Source organism: Choloepus didactylus, chromosome 1, assembly GCF_015220235.1.
Source record: "Choloepus didactylus isolate mChoDid1 chromosome 1, mChoDid1.pri, whole genome shotgun sequence".
Lineage (NCBI taxonomy): Eukaryota > Metazoa > Chordata > Mammalia > Pilosa > Megalonychidae > Choloepus > Choloepus didactylus.
In genome coordinates this window covers 147,273,834-147,294,931 of record NC_051307.1, presented here as the reverse complement: position 1 = coordinate 147,294,931, position 21,098 = coordinate 147,273,834, and the positions used below count along the sequence as shown (strand labels likewise).

The 21,098-nt window shown below is 37.0% G+C and overlaps 1 pseudogene; it reads left to right on the top strand.

Annotated features, from left to right (window-relative positions):
• The first annotated feature begins 939 nt into the window (after positions 1-939).
• Positions 940-3,608, top strand: LOC119526085 (annotated as a pseudogene).
• Positions 3,609-21,098: the final 17,490 nt, after the last annotated feature.

Here is a 21,098-nt window from a genome sequence, read left to right as displayed (position 1 = left end):
CTTATACTATCACAACAACAAAAAAGTGTGAAAACAGAATTTAAGTAATAATGTATGGCTCTAGATATTGCTTCAAAGGATGTTGAAAATCATAATACTAGTGATAATATCATAAGGTGAATTGAAATATTTCTGGCAATGCTAATTTTCCTATGTAACCCAATTACAACTTTAAATATGATATGTACATTTCAGAGTTTATTTTTTAATCAAAAGGTGGCTTTAAAAATTTCATTGACTATCTTAGTCACTATCTCCTCAGAAGAATAGTCTGTCCAAATTGAGGACTCTTTAATGTTTTCAGCAACTCAAGAAAGATCATTTAATAGGGTACTTTGTCCACAGAATGGAAATGATGTAAAAACATTTATTACAATGACATGGTTAATAATTTTGCTGAAAAGAAGGCTAAAAGCACAATTTTATGAAACATACATAATAATTGGTGAATTACTTAGTCTTGAATTTATTACCCTACTGAACACCACAGGTCCATCCACATAACACACCAATATGCACAGTAATAATGGCATTCAGTCATCAGTATTTTGCCAAATTTCGGTCCTATAAACACCAAGTTTATAAATATATTTTTGTTTGCCATGAAGGCATATGTTTCAGATAGGGAAACAAAAGTTATTTTATTTGGCAATTTTTAACTTCATTTATGATTTTTAAATATTAAAATGTAAGGTAGACTTTCCATTTTTCTCTGGAATTATTTTTTGGTGATTAATTTTCGGGAGGGGAGGTGGTGCAGGAAAGTGCCTCCTGACGGCACGGAACCCCCATCCCAGCGGCAGGGCAGCGGGGCTGCGTACGTGCCCGGAGGAAGAACCAGGTGGTGGCAGACGGAGAGAATATTGAAATTATTCTCTAAGCTATTTGAAGTGAGTGACTAAATGCATCTGAGTCAGGCTGTCTGTGGGTACGAAGTGGTTGGGAGAATCCAAGAGCATGATGGTGAATGGCAGTAAAAATGGAAGCAAACTAATGACCTTCAGCAGAATCAGTCAAAATTATAACATGAAGACTGGCAAAATTACAACATTACAACCCTGAAGACTGGCAAAAGTGCACTTGAGAGGAGGTCAAGCAGATATAATGATAATTCGGGATTGGAAGGATCCAGTCGATATGTACCATCTTCTGGAATGTCTGCCGAGGAACTTCGTGAAAATGATGACCTTGCAACCAGTTTAGTTCTTGATCCCTATTTAGATTTTCAAACACAAAATGAATACTAGTGCCTTTCCTTCGAGGAGCTTCAGGCAGTGTTCAAAATCTGACAGTTTTCCTCACAACAACACTGTGAGGTTTTGGCCTACTAAAGGAAGACAAGAAGAGCTAAAGAAAGTAATTGAACTTTTTAAGAACGATGAACCCTCAGAGAAGGCCTCCAAATGGTTGACTTCAGGTGAATGGGTAAGGCACTATTTTCTTCATAAGAACAAAATGCAAGAGATATTATTCAAGGAACATGCATTTATTTACTTGCGAATGTTTGCAATTGGCAGGGGGTTTGAAATACGGCCTTGTAATAGATACTCACCGGAACAAAATGGAGCCAAAATAGTTGCAACAAAAGAGTGGAAACAAAATGACAAAATAGAATTACTGGTGGGTTGTATTGCCCAACTTTCAGAAATTGAGGAGAACATGCTACTTAGACATGGAGAAAATGACTTCAGTGTCATGTATTCCATAAGGAAAAAACACTGTGCTCAACTCTGGCTTGGTCCTGCTGAGTTTGTAAATCATGATTGCAGACCTAAATGTAGAGATACAGCCTATGTGAAGGCTTTGCGAGATATTGAACCTGGAGAAGAAATTTCTTGCTATTATGGAGATGGAATCTTTGAAGGAAATAATGAGTTCTGTGAGTGTTACACTTGTGAAGGACCAGGAACTGGTGCTTTTAAATCCAGAGTGGGACTGCTTGTGCCTTCTCTTGTTATCAATAGCAAATATGGACTCAGAGAAACTGATAAACATTTAAATAGGCTTAAAAAGTTGGGTTACAACAGCAAAAATTCAGGCAGTCAATTTGTCAGCTCTAACATTGATGCAGATACCACTCAGGAAAAAACCAATGCAATTTGACTGTTGGCGTCAGGTAGTCACTGAAGGGATGAAGCCAACTTCTAGCCGAAAATCTTCAGTCGGTATAAAAAAGAACAGCAAGAGCAGGAGGTTAACAAGGCAGTCTATGTCAAGAATTCCAGCTTCTTCCAACTCTACCTCATCTAAACTAATTCATATACATAATTCCAGGGCATCAAAGAAACCGAAAAAGCCTGCAAAGCCTTTACCTTCAAAGATAAAATTAAGAAATCATTGCAAACGGCTGGAGCAGAAGTATGTTTCAAGGAAACTTGGTTATGGGAAACTTAGTATTCAAAGAACCTAAAGTAGTTACGTATAAAAATTTGTGCATTAAAAAACATAGTCAGTCGAAGGGACAACCACAAGTTGCCATTGCTAGTAGGTGCTTAACTAGACACACAGCAAGAGAACACAAACAGAATTCTGTGAAAGGTGCTCATTGCCTGGTGAGGACTTACCCTGCACATACAGAACCAGGTGGTCGATGAGGACAAGAATGAATTTGAAGGAGGATTCCGACATCAGCTTGAATCAAAAACATCGGAGAGCTATAAAAACAACCTCATGGGACCTTGCTCAGACAGTGGCCAGCACCCAATTCCTCTGGTGCCAGAAGAATTGGCTCATGAAACTGTGCAAAAGGAGGAAGCAAAGTGTCATAAGAGTGACACTGGCATGTCAAAAAAGAAATCACAACAGGGAAATCTTGTGAAACAGTTTGCAAAGTTAGAGGAGTCCGTTCCCGCGCATGGTTCCCTTGGAAGAGACGGCGTGGTGCCAGATTTGGCGGGCTCACATTCCGAGCAGGGCGAGCACAGTGGCACCAGGGTCGTGCCTGTGGGGCTACACGGACTGCGCCCCTTCGCCTGTCGGCTGTTCAGTTGTTACATCCAATAGTTTCGAAACAAAAGACAAGTTCAGAACTGCAAAAAGTAAAAAGAAAAGGCAGATCACAAGATACGATGCACAGTTAATCCTGGAGAATAACTCTGGAATTCCCAAATTGACTCCCTGTAGACGTCATGATAGCAGCAGCAAGACAAATGAGCAAGAGAACGATGGAATGAATTCTTCAAAAATAAGCATCAAGTTAAGTAAAGACCGGGAGAATGATAGTAATCTCTATGCAGCAAAGCTTAATCACGGATTTAACCCAGGACCAGCCAGTAGTTCTACAAAATTAAAAATCCAGCTAAAGCAGGACGAGGAAAGTAGGGGGCCATATGCAGAGGGTCTCCATGAAAACGGGGTGTGCTGTAGTGACACTCTCTCCTGGAGAGTGTCGAATGGAAGCCGATGACTATAGTCAGTATGAGGAGGAAAGCGCAAGTGGCCACCCCTCCTCGGGGCGCGAGGGACAGGAGGAGGATGATTTCGAAGATGCTTTCATTTCTCTTCCTGAGGAATGAGTTAATCATTCAGCTGAGCGATTGAGGCTAATAGTTGGGGAAGACTCTATGGAAGTTGATATTTCTTCCAGGAGATCGGTCTTTGAGGCTTAACACATGAGCTCTTCATCTGAATTTGACCAGGGATAACTTTTTTAAAGAGATAAAAAATTCCAGTCGATTATTCCACTGAAATATTTAAGTGGCAGCACCTCTATTATCTTATTATCAGCATAATAGCGTAGAAAATGTACAGTTTACTGACTCTTCTTAAGTCCAGTTTCTGCAACTTTTCATTGTACTTTTAAAATAGCCTTCTTATGAGCAATTCTGAATTAGAGGTAAAGCTCTGTTGTAAAATAAAGGCTCAAGCAGAATTTTACAGTGCTAGCAGATTTCCACACAGGACAATGAGAACTATAATGTGGCTACCCAATTCTTTTTAACTTTAAGAGTAACAGCTGGTTCTTTATATATTACTAAACAGTAATTTAAAACAAATCATAGTAGCAGCATATTAAGGTTTTCCATTGTATGCTGATATCACCAGCAATGATCTATGGCTTTTTTATTTCTTTGCTAGATTTTTCCTCCTTGGAGTTTTGTCGTTTTCACACTGTTTGCTGGCCCAAGTGTACTGTTTGTGGCCTTTTTCAAACTAGAAAGCCATTGGTGGGAGGCAAATTGGTTTCTTAAAAAAAAAAAGTCCAATTACATGTGTGGTGGTTCCCTGTTCAGTACATTATATGTATGGGGGTAGCAGGGTGCAGGATGTGTTCATACACAGTATTTGTTGTTTGTCATGTAAATTAAAGGCCTTGTATTTAACACTTTTCAATCCTTTTACATAAAATTGTTCTTTGAAAAAAAAATAGAAGTAAGGTAGTAAGTTTCCATTTGCATTCCTGCCTTGGGCAGGCAAATATTAGGAAGGGCCGCAAGGATGCATCTCTTGAAAAGAGAATCTTCTCCTCAATCACATCAGTTGAATGCTGATTTTGATTCATTGCCTTACTGCACCTTTAATGCTCTTCTTTAAACTTTGTGAATGTCCCACTCTTTCACATTTTAAGGGTCTGCCCAATTAGACTTTCTCTATCCTTTATACCCGAGTTTTTCAACTTTGCACAGTTTAGGCCAAAAAAAATTATTTGGGGTGAGGAGCTGTCCTGTGCATCATAGAATGTTGTCAGCATCTCTGGACCCTACCCAGTAGATATTAGGAACACCTCCCCAGCCGTGACAACCAAAATGTCTCCAGAAATTGCCAAATATTCCCTGGGAGGCAAAATCACCTCAGTTGAAACCATTACCATTAATAAATTTGATAAAAGCAGGGACTTTATCTCAATATGCTGTTGTCTCTCCAGTGTCTAGAACAATGCCAGGTACACAATGAATGAGTGAACAGTAGAGGATACTATGGAAATGTTCAAGCCACTGCAAATAATCACAATAAAATGAACGCTTTCAAAGGTATTCTACTCAAACTTTCCTCTTTAAAAAGGATAATTTACAAGCTGTGGGTAATAATTACCTAAAGGCATCCTGTATCAGGTATTCATAGACAAGATTACATTATGGGTGTTTAAATATCTATTGGGAATCGATCCTTGAATGAAGCATTGATGGGTTTGGAATATAGTGGCAATACATAATTTCATTCACAAAGTAAAATATAAAGTGTATAAGGAAAATATTGGAGCTTAAGCATTTTAAAAATTAATCCCTTCATGGATAATTGAACTATGGAAGTCATAGGCATTTCCCAACTCATGGCTCTTTGGACATCATTAGGCTCATGTTCCTGAGCAGAAATAATTCATTGGGGATGATGTTTGTACCTTGTAAATAGGACACATGATTTTCTGTTTGCCAAAGTCCTTGCTAAGTTCAATTATTTTACATCACAACTCTTTCACTCTGTAACTCTAGCTCCCTGACTCCTGAAATGTGTAAATTGACTCCCGATTTAGAGGTTCCATAGGAAAGCACAACTATTATCAAAGAACAATCCTCCTCAAGCGGGAGAGGTTGTTTTCTTCCATTAGCCTTTCAAAGAGAACTGTGAGGGGCAGTGATGAGCGAGGAGGCTGTTTGCTCAGGCAGCCCTACTGGCCAAACTATCCCAGGCAATCATTGGATGACAGACATCACAATCCACATTAGCATCAAAACCACCTTCATATAGTGAATCATAAATTGTTTAAAAATGGAGTTAAGATCTTTATCATATCCAGACCCTTATCTAGAACATATGGTAACACCCTACTTCTAATGACTATTCTTGAGCATCTTGTGCTCACCATTATCTCAGAACACCAAGAAAAAGAACTTCTATTTGTCTCCAAATACAGAATGGTTTAATGTTTTGATAAATAAGATTGCACTAAAATTAATAACTATCCGGTACACTGTATTATTATAGTAATTTATAATGCACAGTACAACCCATCTAGTGTGATGAATTATCATCCTAATGATGGTTCTACCATAATAGATCAACTAATAGATACTTGCAAGTTCATAGAGTAATAGGCCTTAGAGTTAGATGGCTTTTATTACAGAGAATTATCTCAGGAAATCTATTTTTGTATTCTCAGCCATATTCTTTTTTTTTATATCTCCTTAATGCATATAACATTCTTTTACATGATTATTATTTCTTAATCCTGCATCTTCAATAAAAACAGCAATGAATAAAAGATTAAAAATGACTCTTTGCAAGTTGGATCTCCTGAATTTCTGCACATAGCTAACACTACATTGTCAGACAGACTTTAATATAACCCCAGTGATCCTCACTTCCTGGTGTTCACCCCTTGGACAGTGTCCTCCTCTTGAGTTTGGGCAGGACTTGCTTCTGACCAATAGAATATGGCAATGGTGATGGGGTTTCACTCTCACGATTATGTTATGTTATACAGCAAAGGTCAAGGGATATCACATCTGTGATTATATTATATGACTCCTTCTATCTGCCAACAACCTGAGGGAGGTTGGAAGTGGATCCTTTCCCAGTTGACCACAATCTGACTGATCGTGGGAGTACAGACCTGTGAGACCCTGAAACAGAGAAACTAACTAAGCCATACCCAGACTATGAGATAATCAATGTATATTGTTTTACTTTGCTATGTTTGTGGTAAGTTGTTATGCAGCAATAGAAACTAACACAATTTCACTAAATGGATTTCATCTTAAAATTCTGAACTGAAGTTATGTATATGGAATTTCTTTTGGAGGCTATTCATAGTTCCATAGCCTATCAGTTTTTCTTTCTGTCTGGGAAAAGTGTCTAGACTGGATTTTTAACAGTTCAAGAAAAACTCACTGACTGACTAACCACCAGCCATTTTTTATATGCTAGGGCAACGTATGTGAAAGAAATATATTTCCAGTTTTCTAGGAGATTAAGGTCTAGTGGAGGAGGAAAACACAGAAGCATTTTTTTTCAACAGTTTTGTGTTATAGTAGAGTATTGAAAATTGGGTAGGGAGGAGTGGTACCTTGATGAGCTGATGCTGAATGGGATGTGCCCTCCAGGAGGAAAAGGAAAGTAAGACTTGTTGAAAATCTACCATGCACTACACAATTTATTAATGGTGATTATCAGCAACAGCTAAACAGATAATATTTATTAATCCTGTATTATTAAACATTAGGTATTGCTATAGCATGCATTATGTAATTAACCCCCAGCAACAACCCAATAATGTAGATTAGTCTTATTTTACAAATAAGGATATGGAGTGTTTAAGGAACAGTTCATTAGTGACAAACGTAAGATTCAAATCCATTCTCTCTGACTACTGGACCTGTGCTCATCCACTTTACTATTCTCTTATTTGGGGAAGACTTTTCTGACCTGCCCCCTCCATGGCCCTCCTTCTAAATTGAGTGCTCCCACCTGCATTTACTTCTGTTCCCACGGTTTCCCACTCTTGTATCGCTAAAGCACCAATTATGCTCTGTTACAATTATTGAATAATTTTTATATCACCTTGAATATAATGTTAATTGTTTCAGTGCTAAAATTGTCCAAATCATCCTTTTTATTCTCTTATTTCTAACACAAGTCCTGAAACATCATATTGCTCAATAAATGGAAAATGGATGAATGGATGTTTAGGTTTTCTAAAGGCAAAAGGATGCTCATTTTACTTGTTATTGCCCATGAAGATGACCTTAAAGAAATAAAGCCTTCATATTGCTAGGATTTTGACTCATTACTATTTATAATCATTTTAATTAAAACAGACCAAAAGATAAATACGTGAAAGATCAATGGATACATTATAGATAGATAAGCTCTGCCTAAGAAATTTCAAGGGATGCTTCAGGGGAGGATATACTGACTGTAAGTATTTATTTGGTACTTACTCCATGCCAGGCAGTATTCTGAACTCTTTACATAGATTTTCTCACTTAATATTTACAAAAATCCTGTGAGGTAGGTACTCATCCTATTATATAAATGAGCAAAGTGAAGATTAGAAAACTCAACAACTTGTCCTTGCTCATAGAACTTGTGAGTAAGATTGTAACCTGAGCAGTTGGTCTAACTTTGATATCTGTGCCCTTAACCACTGCACATGCTGCTTCCCACTGAGCTCTAAGATCTGTCTTTGTGGTTTGGCTTCTGTAAATAGTTTATGGTTAATTGCATTCTAATTAGGGGCATTTTGAGACCTTTTTCTGACTCATTTGTGCAGCAATAAAATTCAGAAAGAAAAACCACCTTCCTGACTGTCTCAGTTTGCCTGATCTGCTATCACAAATATCACACAATAGGTTGGCTTAAGAAACAGGAATTCATTGTCTTACACTTTCACAGGCTGGAAGACTTGATTCCTCCCAAGGTTGGTAGCACTCTAGTGCTGACTTGTCAGCAATCCTTGGAGTTCCATGGCTTTCCTGTCACATGGTGATACCCTCTCCTTTATTCTGCTCTTTGGTTTTTTCACGGACTTCCAGCTCTGGCTCTTTATAAGGCCTACAATAATTAGAATTAAGCCCTATCTTCATTCAATTGGGCTGCACCTTAACTAAAATTAATACCCTCAAGACTTCTTATTTACAATGGTTTCATGCCATGGGTATGCATATTAAGAACATGTCTAAATTGGAGTTCATAATTCAACCTTCAAGGACCATCCTTGGTTTCCATAGAGATCTCATAATATTAGCTTCTCTGGCAGAAAACTGAAAGTTATACTTTAGACAAACCCACACTTCAGGTGATCTTTTCACCCTGTAATATAGTATAGGTATGTTTCTGGGAAAAGGGTCCATACACATCCAATTCCGGAAAGAGTTCCTGAGCCAAATCAGAACCATTGATTTTGAATCTGAAAATGCACATCACAGAATGTCCAAAAGGCAAGTGATGAAAAAGATGCCTTTGTTTGATACTAACTTTTAGAGAACTCTTCTGTGCTTCTTGGAAATGAGCAGCCATGGTCAATTGCCCAATTTCATAGGTAAGGCAGATGAAAGAATTCTAGACAAAAGGTCTTTCAGAAAGGTGACCTAGATCATATATATTCATTTTTAAAAATGAATATGCTTTTGTAGACAGACTTAAATATTGTGTATTTTTTATTAAAGATTAGAGAAATAACATAATATTGAAGATAAATGAGGGTCTTGAATCTGAATGATTCTGGATTCAACTTTCAGTTCTATCACCTGCAGTCCATGTAACCATAAAGAAATTTAGTTAATTTCTTTGAACCTTTTTGAACCTGTTTTTCCCTCATTTGCAAAAAAAAAGTCATTTGCACCCTGCAAGGTTTGGTAAGGATTAAAAATAACATATACAAAGCTGAAGCTAAGAAAAAAATGGTAGCTTGTGTTTAACAGCATTCTGATTATCCAATTCAGGAATCTATTAATGTATGCTTATAAAACATGTATTAATGTCTTTTGAGAATAGCAATGCGATTCTAATTAAATCAGCCACTACTGTAGGGAAAGCAACCTTTAGCTTCAACTTTAATTTCCAAATCATAAAGTACCACTGGATTTTGCTTCTGGAAGTTTAATAGTAATTGTTGGTACAACACATCACATTTCAGCTACTGTGGAGATAGTGTCAACATTCAGCTGATGATGCTACTCTAGACTTCGTTTTTAAGGTCATGATGAAGAAATCAACAATTTTTGATTTAGGAAGTCCTTTTCATAGTCCACTCCCAATCTTCCAAAACTCAATTTACAAAACCCAATTGGTCTTTTTGATCACTCTTAGTAATCCACTTTAAGAGCTTAAAGTGCCCCCAAGTAGCCTTTAATTAATGGTTAGTATGAATGCGCAAATGCACACTTGGACTGCATCTGGAAGTTACATGCATCTCTATCTTGGGATTTGATAATGACCTTCCTTCTACGGACCTCTGATTAAGACATGGCATAGAATAGTTGTTTACAAATCTGAGACAGACATGTTGATTTTACTGATCCTATCCTTTAACTTTTATTTTACTGATTCCTCATCTCCTTCAGAATATTCTGTTGTGGGGGGTGGGGAAAAACCCACTACAAGGGTATAAAAAAGAAAAGCACCTCAATCAATACTCGCACAACTCCTAATGCATAGTCCATTTGTATTTTTAGAATAGCTAATTGCCTTATTGGAGACCAGGGATTCTTTGAGGGAATATTTCCCAAATAGAGTTTCTTCCCAAAGTCTTTTAAATTGATATAACATTTTTGCCTATAGTTAAACTATTGAGATAAAAGCTTTCGCCTGTAATTTGCCTACTTCCTCCTTTTGATTCATTCAAATGGTCATATCATCCATCACTGGTGATAGTACATCTTACCAAAAGCAGCAGTTGGATCATGACTTCCCTCTGATTTTGCCAAATGAATTTGGAAAACAAAGTACATGATGGATTAATCACAAATAGCTGGATATCTTTAATAAGGTTCAATAAAAATGTAAACCTAAAAGAAGTATTAAAATACCTTAGTAACATGTTTATCTGTTGATATTTATAATCCAATACCTTTCTCCTTGAGGACTTAAGGGCTGTATGGTCCAATAGGGAACCACTAGTCACATGTGGCTATTTAATTCTAAATTAATTAAAATAAATAAAACTTAAAATTTAGTTCCTCAGTTTTACTAGCCACATTTCAAGTGTGCAATAGCCACAGGTGGCTCATGGCTTTCATATTGGGCAGCATAGATATTGAACATATCTCTCATTGTATAAAGTTCTATAGGACAGAACTTCTTTAGAGGGAAGATTGACTCGTTGTTTATGTTGGAAAATGAGAGGCAGCCCCACTTTGTTCTGAGATTAAATAATTTTACTTTCTCCTTTGTGCTTCAAACAGATCATCCTCTTTCAAATGTATTTTTAAAATTGCACATTGCAGAAATGACCCCTGAAATTATAGCTTCAGTGGTCTTGCAGAAACCATAATAGTTTCCTAGCAGTAAGTGTGCGAGATAATATTAAACCATTTACAGTGATTAAAACACTCTCAACAAATTTATATAGAAATAATCCATAGAGATAATTCCTGTGCATCCCACTTGTGGTATCATGCTCTTTCATATTTACATAAATATATATGTTCTTTTGGCACTGTCTTTGATCAGTCTGAAATGAAAGAGTCAAGAGGCTCTATTTCCGGAAAAAGAAAACAACAAACAAAACCTCCTTTGTCTTTGTCATTATCACCAAAAATAAATAAATGATACGAACGTTTTTTTTACTGGTTTTAAAAGTAGAGTCAGAAATTATGTGAAGTTGGGACTCTTGAATTATTCATGTGTTCTGATTGAATGGGATCATTATCTCTGGCCTTACAAGCTAATAAATGCTGTCTAATGCTTGGATTCTGTTTTGATGTAATAGTGTCAGGAAAAAGAAAAAACAACTGACTTCTTTGCAAGCTTGAGCCTAAATTAGGGAGGAGCTTCTTGATGAGTTCATTGCAAGAAGGGTATGTGTATGTGCATGCCTGTGCACACACATGTGTGTCTGTGTGTGTCTGCATACAAATGTGAAATATTAAACAATTTTGTTAGTCAGACTTCTCTCAATATTTCTAAAGGCATTTTAACCTAGATCTGCAACTAAAGAGTTGCAGAACGGCTCAGTTGTCTTGTGCTTGCTATTTTTCTCTTCCTTCTCTATTCTAATCCACCCTACAGTATGTAAAAGTATTTCAGAAAATGCAGATTGAGACTTAGTAAATGATTATGTTATCTAATCGTTTGGCAAGGTGCTATCAAATAATCTTAAATTATAGACTAGTGGGTTTTCCCCCCCAAGATTGATTTCAATGAGTGAATTTGCCTGAATTTAATATCACCGTAACCAGAAGCAGTGTAGAAAGCATGAATTAAGGTTGTGCTCTTAAAGGCAACCACAGAAAGATGTGCATTTGTGGAAAGTTTGAATGCACTGAGATAAATACATTTGAAGTTGGTTTCAGAGAAACTAAAATTAGTGTTGGACTATTTTACAACATATCTTTATAGGCTAATAGTTTTAGAAATGTAGCAGAGTCTGTTAGGCATCAAAGAAAAATATCATTATTGACTATGCTGATTTGTTTAACGTAATACACATTGCCTTTTCTTCCTTTACACTTCTTTTTCCTTACAAGTGATGTGGAGTCTGTTAAGAGTATAAGAACATCCAACAAAGAGCCTGTTAGCAATTCAGTAGTTTGCAAAATTTACACAAGACTAAAAATCTTTCCTCTCAGATATCTGGCTTAGTCTTACACAGAATGTACATGTTTTCCAGACTGCTTTCTCAACATCAAACAAGAGATGATAAATCATGCAATTTAATTATGATTTTTAACAAGAATTAAAGTGTGTGAAACATCCAATGGAACGGGTGTGAATTCTATTTCAGTTGTGCTGTTATAGTGGAGCTTGTCTGCCTTTTCTATCTGATATGGAAGAAAAGGAGGGCAAGAGAGTTTTTTTTTTTTTAAGTAAATATAATTTATTAGCTGGTATAGCTAATCCTTTCTTGTGACTTTATTGTCGTTTTCTATAAAACGTCTATGGAATTTTATTCTCAGATTGAATAAAAGAAATTTGCATTTGGAGCACAAATAAAAATATTGAAGGTGGGTAAGCTATGGTACACCATTTGTGACTATCATCATTTCTACCTTTGTCTTTTAGAAATAGGAAGTGACCCACAAAAGGGGAACAATAAGGAATTTTATGTCCTTACCTCCTGGAAAATACAAGGTGCCAATTCTTCTCCAGCACTTCCCACCTGTCAGCGTGACTCACATTCCACATGGCTGACATGGTTGGCAGGACACTAACAATGCGCCTGTCCCCAAGCAGGCCCTTTGGCACTTGATGTCCCCTGTTCGCTTGCACTGTGACAGGCTGCACACAAGACAGATATGTGGATCAAAGGCAGTGCCTGTGGATACACCCAGCAGGATCCAAGGATTGCTACCAGTGTTCTCAATAATATGCTATTAGTACTGTAGAAAAAGTGAGGAGTGCACTATTGAGTGATAAAAACACATTTTATAAAAAATATACACAATATATATTTCTGATGTTGGACTCAAAAGGGGTCACAGAAAGCTGTCGAAGAGCGTACAAGAAATGAAGCAACAGCATGAGTTGAGAAACTTCCAGACCCCTTCATATAAATAGTTTTGTTCAATAATGAAATATGAAAGTTTGATAGATGGAAATGAAAGAAATTAGGCTCAAAGCAAGGCAAGAAAGGATGTAGCTCTGTCCTAGATTTTGTCCATTCCCACAGAATTCACATTATTCTTTGTTCTTCTCTTTCAATTTGGAAATTGGGTGGATTGTTGATAATTAGAGTTCCAACCTTATGCATATTTTCTGTCATGAGACCATGGATCAGTCATTCTCTTAGAGTAGCTCATGTCAGTTAGCATTGCCCCCCCACATACACACACCTGTGAATACATTCTTTTACTGATTAGCCATCTGCTGGGTTCTCAAAAAAATTATGGAAAAGGATTTGCATGCATATTTAAAATATGTTCATTATAATACAATATTAAATTTATAGACGCATATATAAACTGAGAATCATGCCCAAATTCAATGATCTATGGGTCTACCCCACATCACTGGAGAGATTTGGAGGCTTATTTTTCTCTTGGGTGCTTTATTCTCAGATCTTTGGTCTCTGTAATGTGCCACATTTGCTTCCAGTGAAAGAACCATGTTTCCAGGTTTAAAACTTGATATTCCCTCAGCTGAACGTTCCACTTCCTCTCCCATCAGGATCTGGTCAGTGCATCCTCATTTAGGTATACCCCCCTTCAATTAACTAGTTTTATTTGCTGGCACAAAATAATCTAAATCTAAGGAATGACTTAGACTTAGTCATGAACAATTTTGCTCTCTCACTTTCCTTTGTCTTCTGCTACTAATCAACTACTGAACTTTCCTTTTATCACTTATTTAATCTCAAGAGAAAATTATAAACTAATTTTGGTATAAACATATAATAGATACAATGCAACCAATAAAAATGCTGTGGTAGAAGAATATAAATATGGAGTATACTTAAAACCAACACGAATAATCCAGATTACAAAACTGTGCACAGCGTAAACCTACCTTTTGTCATATGTGTCTGTTTATAGAAGAGTCTGTTAGGACACATACACAAACATAAGGAATATATATGTATAGCTGAGCAGTGGGATTATGGTGGATTTTTACTTTAATGTTTTGTTGTATCTGTATTACCTAATATTCCAACTGTAAGTAAGAATTATTTTTAAAACAATCAAAATCATTTAAAAATTTTCAAAATATAGAGATGGACTGTGGTACATTGAATTATGTACCACAATTTAGATGTGTTCTTACTTTTATTCTGCATTCCTTTGGGTGTGAACCCATTGTAAACAGGAGCTCTTGAAGATGTTATTTTTAGTTAAGGTGGGGCCCAACTGAATGAGGGTGGTATTATGGGTATTGATCCAGATTACTGGAGCCCTTTATAAACAGAATAAATTCATCATCAGAGACAGCCACAAGGAGGAGCCAGAAGCAGGAAGTCAATGAAATCTGGAACAGAAAGGAGAGGACATTGTCATGTGACACTAGGCAGGGATACAAGCGAGACCCCTCAAGGATCCCTGACAGCCAACACCATATGTAACAGACTTTGGAGGAGAAAGAATCACCTTGCCGATGCCTTGATTTTGGACTTCTCCCAGTCTCAGAACCATAAGTAGATAAATTCCCATTATTTAAGCTAACCCATAGCATGGTATTCATGGCAGCCCGGCAAACTAAGACGTGAATGAAGCTTCTTCATATCTGTGCAGTGTAAATTGACAGTGATGTATGAAAAAAAAAAAAAAAAAAAAAAAACAGCCTCAGCATAAATTTGAAGATATATATGAGACATTTATGGTGCTGGTAAATTCATTGAACTTGACCAGTAACCCAAATTCTGGTGCTATCCTCAATTATATACATAACCTTCACAAAGTTCCGTACTTGCAAAGTTGTAATGTTTTCCTTATCTGTTAATTGAGAGGGTTTGACTGGAGACAGAAAATGTCCCTTCAACTTTGACATTGTATAATCACATGTAACATTTGAATTCTCCAAATATGTAGCCCTTAAAATTTGGGAGAAATAATTCTTCTAACAGGTAATAAGACCACTAATTTACATGCATTAAAAATGGTACAATGCTCATTTTCATGAAACCCAAGTCAAAAAATAATAGAAAATAGCTATGAACTGCTTATATTCCAGGCACTATTCTTTACATGATCTAACTTTTTACACACTCAAAACAAATCTATGAATTATGCTATAAATATCTTTACAACTTTATAGGTAAAGACATCACGCCTATGAATTTGGTTAGTATTATTATCCCCATTTATCCAAGAAAGAAAAAGAAAACCAAATCAAAGCAAACAAATGTGAAATCCCCTTTCCAGTAGATTAATTTCACAAAAAGACATTTATTAAAGTCAGAAATTTTAGTTTTGGTTTTCTTCATATCCACATACAGTGATTAGAATATAATTAAATGAAAGTTGTGCACAAGACCTCCAGCTCTAAAATTATATGATTATTTAGGATACCATTTAGAAAATGCAGTGTAGAGAAGGATACTATTTGGTAGGTCCAGGACTGTGAGAGAGGAAGCTGACGGGAGCCCATTTTCAGCATAGGTCTTAAGTGCATCCTTTACCAAGTCAGTTTGATATCTCAGGCTGTTACTCCTAGCATGGCCACTAGATGTCAGACACAAAGGTTAGGTGTGGCAATTAAGGCATTCCTTTCCTTTATGGACGTTTACAAAAGAGAATTTGTCTATTGGGTTATTTCTGTTGTGAAGGATATGTTCTAGTTTGCTAATACTGCTGGAATGCAAAACACCAGAGATGGACTGGCTTCTATAAAAGGGGGTTTATTTGGTTACACAGTTACAGTCTTAAGGCCATAAAGTGTCCAAGGTAACACATCAGCAATTAAGTACCTTCACCGGAGGATGGCCAATGGTGTCCAGAAAACCTCTGTTAGCTAGGAAGGCCCATGGCTGGCATCGGCTCCAAAGTTCTGGTTTCAAAATGGCTTTCTCCCAGGGTGTTCCTCTCTAGGCTGCAGTTCCTCAAAAATGTCACTCTTAGTTGTACTTGGGGTATTTGTCCTCTCTTAGCTTCTCTGGAGCAAGAGTCTGCTTTCAACAGCTGTCTTCAAACTCTCTCTCATCTGCAGCTCCTGTGCGTTCTTCAAAGTGTCCCTCTTGGCTGTAGCTCCTCTTCAAAAGTTCACTCTCAGCTGCACTGAGATCCCCCTGTCCATCAGCTCATTTATATGGCTCTAGTTACTCAACTTAGACCCACCCCGAATGGGCGGAGCAACACCTCCATGGAAATTATCCAATCAGAGTCATCACCCACAGCTGGGTGGGGCTCATCTCCACAGAAACACTCAAAGAATTACAATCTAATCAACACTGATAATGTCTGCCCACACAAGATTACGCCAAAGATAATGGTGTTTGGGGGACACAATATATTCAAACTGGCACAGGATAACTCCCTGTTATCCTCTTCATTCTTACTTTTGGCCAATGGCAACACAAGATAAAAGGTCATGTATGACCCATGCGCAACCAGATCTTCAAGTCGGTGAACTCCTTAACAGTGAGGAACATGTCTTTGAATCCCCAGCACATAGGATGGTGTGTGTTTGACTGAGGGTACTCAAAAAAATGTTTGTAATTTGTTTTTTTAAGTATTTTTTTTTCCATGGAGTTTGGAATGATTATAAGGGGATTCCCTCCTATTCTAACTGTGCATAATGTTGGATGGCCTCAGTGTGCTAATCCATGGCAGGCACATAGATACTCTAGGAGCCTATTAATGGAGATTCTTATGTTGATCATGTTCCTTGTGTATAAATATGCATAAGATCTGAAATAGCTCTAGTTGTCTCTTTCTTAGTTCCTTCTCTTTAAGAAGGAGGAAATTGTAGCCTCATCTTTCCCTGCCACTTGGTTATTCAGAGTAAGGGCAATTAGCTGCTGTTCCAGTTTGCTAATGCTGACTTTTTGCAAAACACCAGAAATAGATTGGCTTTATAAAGGGGGTTTATTTGGTTACACAGTTACAGTCTTAAGGCCATAAATTGTCCAAGATAAGACATCAACAATAGGGTTTCTCTACTGGAGAAAAGCCGTTGGCATCTGGAAAACCTCTGTTAGCTGAGAAGGCATGTGGCTGGTGTCTGCTCACTCCCAGGTTTCACTTCAAAATGGCGTTCTCCAAAATGTCTGCATCAGCTTCCAATGGCCATCTTCAAAATGTCTGTCTCAGCTGCAGCTCTTCTTCAAAGTGTCACTCTCAGTTGCTCTGAGCTCCTTCTGTCTGTGAATTCTTTTTATAGGACTCCAGTGATTTAATAAAGACCCACCCTGAATGGGTTGGGTAACACCTCCATGGAAATGATCCAATGAAAGATCTCGCCCAGTTGATTGAGTCACATCTCCATGGAAACACAAAGATTCCTACCTAATCAACACTAATACATCTGCCTCCACAAGATTGCATCAAAGATAATGGTGATTTGGGGGCCATAATACATCCAAACCAGCACAGCTGCCTACAACTATTCCAAAGAAAAATCTAATTCAATATTCTAATGAATAAAATTCTGAAATGAGAGGCTATCTTTCAATTACAATTCATGTCACAATTAGAGCTCAGATCAGAAGGTCCATATTGCCCTAAGACTTAGAGATAAATAAAAATGCACCAGAGTAGGACATGCTCTCTGGGAAAAGCCAATAGTCAGGTTTATAATTAGAAAAATGTACAGTGGGAAATGTATGGAGGTCTAGGTTGGCAAGATGTCAGCATTACAAAGATCTGCCATGGGTATCTCACAACCAGTTATGGAGCCTGAAAGCAACTTCTAGATGAACTGGCAGAAGCAAGCTGAGTTGCTAATTCAGGAGGCACAGGAACAAGGCAATCAAGCTGGGGTCAACAACAAAAAAAGGGGTATGTACACAGTTAATAAGGTAACAATCCAGTAGAACCAATTACAAAATTGGAACAGGATACCTACTACAAAGAGAGAGGAAAAGGGTTTACTAGCTATTGAACAATTTAATTATTAACCTAGACCATGCAGGCTCCTCTTAGCAAGGAATACAATTGAATCCACAACCTGAGACAGGTTGTGGCTTAATCTGTAGCAAATGGCCTACAAATGTGAATATTGGAATAAAGTGAAATTAGTTAACCAGACATTCTTAAAATTTAGCAAGAACCCTCTCACTGTCTAGGCATGATTGTGAGCTCAATAACAACAGAAAGCATGACTCCTGACTCCAAAAAGGACAATGGTATATGTAAAAATTTTGAAAATATTTTACCCTTGTCAAAAATTATGATCTAAATTTATAAATAAATTTTTGATGCTGTTACTATCTGAAGAACATCACAATGATATGGTCAGATAGATACCTACTAAGAGTTAGGCTATTATATTTATTAAGGTTATTATAGCTCTAATACTTTCAGATATCTTCGAGTTCTCATGCTCACTGTGCATAAAGAAGAGGGAGAGACAATTTTCTATAAACTACGTATGCAAATATGAGTTCATGTAAACTTTCCCCATTTTTCCTATTGAAAGGAAAACATATAATATAAGCCTGAAATAGAAAGAAATAGACTTCAATGGTGGGTGTATCACTTATTATGTGTGTCATCTTTGAGATTCTGAGACCCAGTGTCCTCACCTTTAAAATGGAAAAAATTGTACCTAACATGAAGAATTATTGGAAGAGCTGAAAGATATCCAAGTACCTCGATAGTACTAAATAAGTGATTACTATTATTATTCAAGAAGATCATTATTATTTTTCCAATGAGTTCATATACCCTTAACCATTGTATGCAGGTAGTACACCTATGTCTATTAAAAATGGAGGTATTAAATTAAGGGAGTTTAATGAGCCCATTACTTCTTGTAAACTTCCCTCTCCCCTCCTTAGGATGGGTTTATTGAAGATGTCACAGAAATGGCAAATTGAAGAAGAGTATTTTTAAAAACTGGCAACTCCCCTTTCCCATAGGACAATATCAACTCTCTAAATTGAACAATTTAAATTGAACAATTTGAAACCCAGTGAGGGTTTCAATATATCTGGTGGATTGCTGGGCATACTGCCAGTCACAAGTCCAAGATGTTTTCCGGCACCAGAGACTAACACTGAAGAAAATAATCTGGTGCCCATGGGTTTCCCTTTTGCCTCAATACTGCTCAAACAGAACTGAAACAACAACAACAACAACAAAAACTAGTTGCTGAGCAATTATGCATGTAAAGTAGATGAAAAACACCTCCAAATGAACAGTACTGACTCTGCATGATACCAAACACCTTCTGGAATACGAATTAGGCTAAAATTAGAAATAGTTATTCTACGTACAAATAACCATGGTCATCCTGAATTGATCCCTACTGGGCATTAATACATATGGTGGAAAACAGAAAGCTTCATTTTCCCCCATACTATTTCCTACATAATAAAGTGTTATAGTTTTCCAGCTGCTATAACCGATACCATACAATAGGTTCGCTTAAGCAATGGGAACTTATTATTATATTATATAATACTATATATATTTTATTATAAATACATCTTATTATAAATAAAACAATGGGAACTTATATTACAGAAGTTCAAAATTTAAGCATCAGAAAGGCAATACTTTCTCCCTGAAGATGGTGGCATTCTGGAGCTAGCTGTTGGTGATCCTTTGTTCCTGGCTTTTTTTGTCACATAGCAATGCACATGATGGTGTCTTCTCCTTTCTAAGCTTCATTGTCTTCTAGCTTCTGGCTTCTCCCTGTAGCTTCTCTTCCTCTCTCTAACTTTCACTCTGTTTGTAAATGACTCCACTAATCTGGATTAAAGCCCAATCTGATTCAGTTGGCCATGCCTTAACTAAAGTAACATCTTAAAGAGCTTATTTACAACAGTCCACACCCACCAGAATGCAGACCAAGGCCAAGAATATGCCCAAGCTGGGGTACAAAATTCAATCCAGCATATAAGGAAAGGAGTAGTCAAAAGATTTTTGTTAAAGTGTAATAATTAACTTATAATGTATTTGATAATTCATATAGCATAATCCTTAAGAAATTTATAGACAAACCCTGAAACTTAAAATAATTCAAAACCAATTAAACTCTGAGATTGGTGTTATTTTATACCACTACCATCCCCCAACACACATGCATATACCCCCCCACATACACAAACTCCCATTCTTCAGTTCCCATGCAAGCACATCACGTAACCTTAAACAATCCCCAGATCATTTTCAATAATTTGTCAAGCCAAGTGACATTGTTAGCATTCACCTGGGAAAAACTCAAGAGTTTTCATGGTTGACATGATATATCTAAATTTTAAAACTTATCACCCACATGGAAAATGAAGTCTAAAAAGACATTATGCCAAAAAGATACCACAGACAAGTGACAACATTTCTTTTATTCATCACTAGGTGACTATTTCAATCTTCTAGCTATTATTTGAAAATGTCTCAATTTCTTCAGGACCCCTTCCGCTCCAAACACACACTTCTGTAGATATTCATGCTCAGAAAGGACCTAGTCCTCACTAATTAGTGAAATGATTCAAAATAATTTCTTCAGCTTCCCTGTTCTCAGCCTTAAAACATCTCTATAGCTACATTTTTTATGAAGATGCGGTGACCCTTCTCCATTCAAAGTCTAACCCCACCTACATACACTACAATGATTCTAGTTTATTTTACATGATTCTTCTCCATCAACTGCACTTCAGGACTAGATAAACTGAAGGCTGACCTACACTAGACCTCCATGTGGTCAAGGATGGAATTCGGACAACTTTATTTCTGAAACTTATTCTCTCCTCTACCTCCAAAATACGCACTTTCTCCCTGTAATCCTTTGTCAGCTAATGGCATGATCATATCCACCAATCTCTCAGGAGAGAAGCACGGATATCCCCAAAATATCTCTCAGTCATGTGGTACTTGTTATAAACTAGATAACTTTCAAAGCATTTT